The sequence below is a fragment of the Apodemus sylvaticus genome, chromosome 6 (assembly GCF_947179515.1).
Source record: "Apodemus sylvaticus chromosome 6, mApoSyl1.1, whole genome shotgun sequence".
Taxonomy (NCBI): domain Eukaryota; kingdom Metazoa; phylum Chordata; class Mammalia; order Rodentia; family Muridae; genus Apodemus; species Apodemus sylvaticus.
The window spans coordinates 43,192,049-43,194,842 of NC_067477.1; positions in this window are offsets into that span (position 1 = coordinate 43,192,049).

The following is a 2,794-nucleotide window of genomic DNA, read 5'->3' on the forward strand; positions in this document are numbered from 1 at the left end:
AGGAAAGGCCTTCTCATTGTCATTGTGTCTCATTGTCCATTTTGTGTGTCTTCCTGTGCATTCGTGCAGTTGGATATGTTTCCACGCCAAATTCACAGTAGCCACAAAGGAAAAGTCCTTAATCAGCTTTTAGTGTAGACAAATTACCAGAGATGGGACAAATCACTGCGGAGTCTTTGGGTGACTGCAAAGTGAGGGAGACACTCTCTGTGCTGTAATCGGTCACTGAGAAGCACAGATGCTGCAGGGAAGAAATTTAAAAGAAAAATCCTAGGAGGTGACACATGATAATGAAGGGTGAGCTGAGGATCTAAAAGCATAACGGAAAGGCAATAACAGACAGCTATAGAAAGGCACACTGTCTTGGCCAATCAGTGTGGCAAGAAAATGTCCAAAGCACAAGAGTGAAACCAAGTCTCTATTTAGAAATGTTCTCTTAAGAATTGGTAATTATAGTCAGCTCATACTCTTTCAGAGCATTTTCTTACATTAGCTTAATAAGATGTCCTTTTCAGGAGTGTGTGTAGAGAGATGAGATGGCTTAGTAATGACTGCTGTTCCAGAGGACCCTGGTTCAATTAATTACTAGAATCCACATGGTAACTCACAACCATCTATGACCTTAGTTATAGGGGGTCTAAAGGATCTGATAGCCTCATCTACCTCCACAGGCCCTGCAGGGGTGGTGCACAGATACACATGCAGGCACTCATATAAATAATTAAAAAAAAATAAATCAAATTTGACATGGGGGGGTGTTCTCCTGGAATGTGTGAGGCCCCCGGGATTTGATTCCTTAACTGCAAAAGAAAGTAGAGACAGATTACTAAAATTCTGTTTTATTTGGAGAGCTTTTATCAAAAGCAACACAGAAAAAAGGGTGTCAGGAATCCCTCCTGTTCCTATCACTTGTTTGGAGGTTGCTATTCTAAGGGAGTTTGCCATTTTCTTGGGCTGACAATTATATTTTAAGCTTGAATGTGTAAGACTGACAGGACCACAATCTTTAACTTCTAGTATTTGCAAATAATTTTTATGGGCTTGTTCTGACCAATAAACTTATTTTAAAATTAGTTTATGGGGATATTGGAAAACTTTTGACAATTGCAGTGATTAATTGAAATAATATTTCACTTAATTTATATTCACTTGTCAATGGAAATAAAGGTTCTTTTCAATTACCTTGTTTTTAGTTCCAGATTATAACTAAGAATTAAATGAAAGTAATTGTTGTTTAAGGGAAACATTTACAGTTCTGCAGTTATTTCCCATTCTATTGGATGCTTGTGTCCCAGAATCATTACAGTACACCTGAAATGTACCTGCCCTTAGTTTGGGTTGTGATCATCAAACCAATCATCAAATAACTTCCTACTTACATGCCAACCAAAGGTCACTGTTTCCACATCTCTTGGTCTTGGCAGGAGCTCCTTTTTGTATCTATTTATTTCTGTGACAGAGAAATATCAGACTTGGGGTAGAAGATATGGCACAGTTCTTTGGATCTCGTACAACTCTAACAGCATGCAGGCAGCTCACCTGTAACTCCAGCTCCAAAAGATCCAGTGCCCTCTCCTGGGCTCCACAGTCAGGGCACTTGCCCTCACACATGTATACACATATTCATGTATAAATCTTTTAATTTTTTTATTTTTGGGGTAGGGTTTCTCTATATGGCCATGCTGTCCTGGAATGTGCTCTGTAGACCAGGCTAGCCTTGAACTCAGTAATCCATCTGCCTCTGCCTTCCAAGTGTAGGATTAAAATTGAACAACACTACTCTTGGCCTTTTAGTGTATATGTGTGTGTGTGTGTATATATATATGTATATATGTATATGTATATATGTATATATACATATATATAAGAAATATAAGACCCTGCACCACTGCTAACAACATCAGTCTTTGTCATCTCTGCACAACGTGTTTTATATTGTTTTTTCATTGAATTTAACGATCAGTGGATTGAAGCTTGTAAAACCCAGGGCTTCAAAGACAAAAATCACTATGAACCCACTCCCACACACACCTTGGTAGATGGGTTACAGGACTTGCTTATGCTAGGTATTGTACCCCTCAGTTATACCCTCAGACCCATGTGTATCTTTCCATGTATAAATACTGAGCTCCCATGCAAACTTTTGAGAGTGGGCTCTTTGTGGAAACCCTGCCAACAGTATACATAGGAATTTATACCTATGGAAAGACAGAAAGGACTTCGTAATTGTAGATATATTTCATGAAAGGGCAGATAAGACGTGATAAGACGGGTCTGCCTTCCACACCAAATCATATTTTACCCAAGGGCAGACACAAAATTATTTTGATCAATATATCTTTGGCTTATCAAATTGTCTCTTCTTAACATGTTGTGAATGAGAACCCGAGGCAGCCTAAGGGACTGGACTGGCTCAGCCGCCAAAAGCTGTGTGTAATCCGGGATCACACTGCCCATTTTCCTGTTCTGAAAACTTGTGACCCTGACCATTTATCTCACCACTTTTAGAGTTTTACCATCCGAGGGTAGGTAGACCTCTGTTCATCTATCTAGGGCTGAGACTGAACATTTAGACGGGATATGAACTGAAATCAGGTAGCAGAATGAACTGCGATGACAGCGAGGGGTGTGCGTGTGTTATCCAGTCGCTGTGCAACAACGCTGACACTCCTGGCCTTCCCTGCACAACCTCCCTCCCTCACTTAACTACAACCCCCAGCATGCACTGCAGGCCGGGCAGGCCCGGATGAGGCGGCCGAGGCGCCAGTCCCGCGGGCTCCCTTGGGTCCTTCGC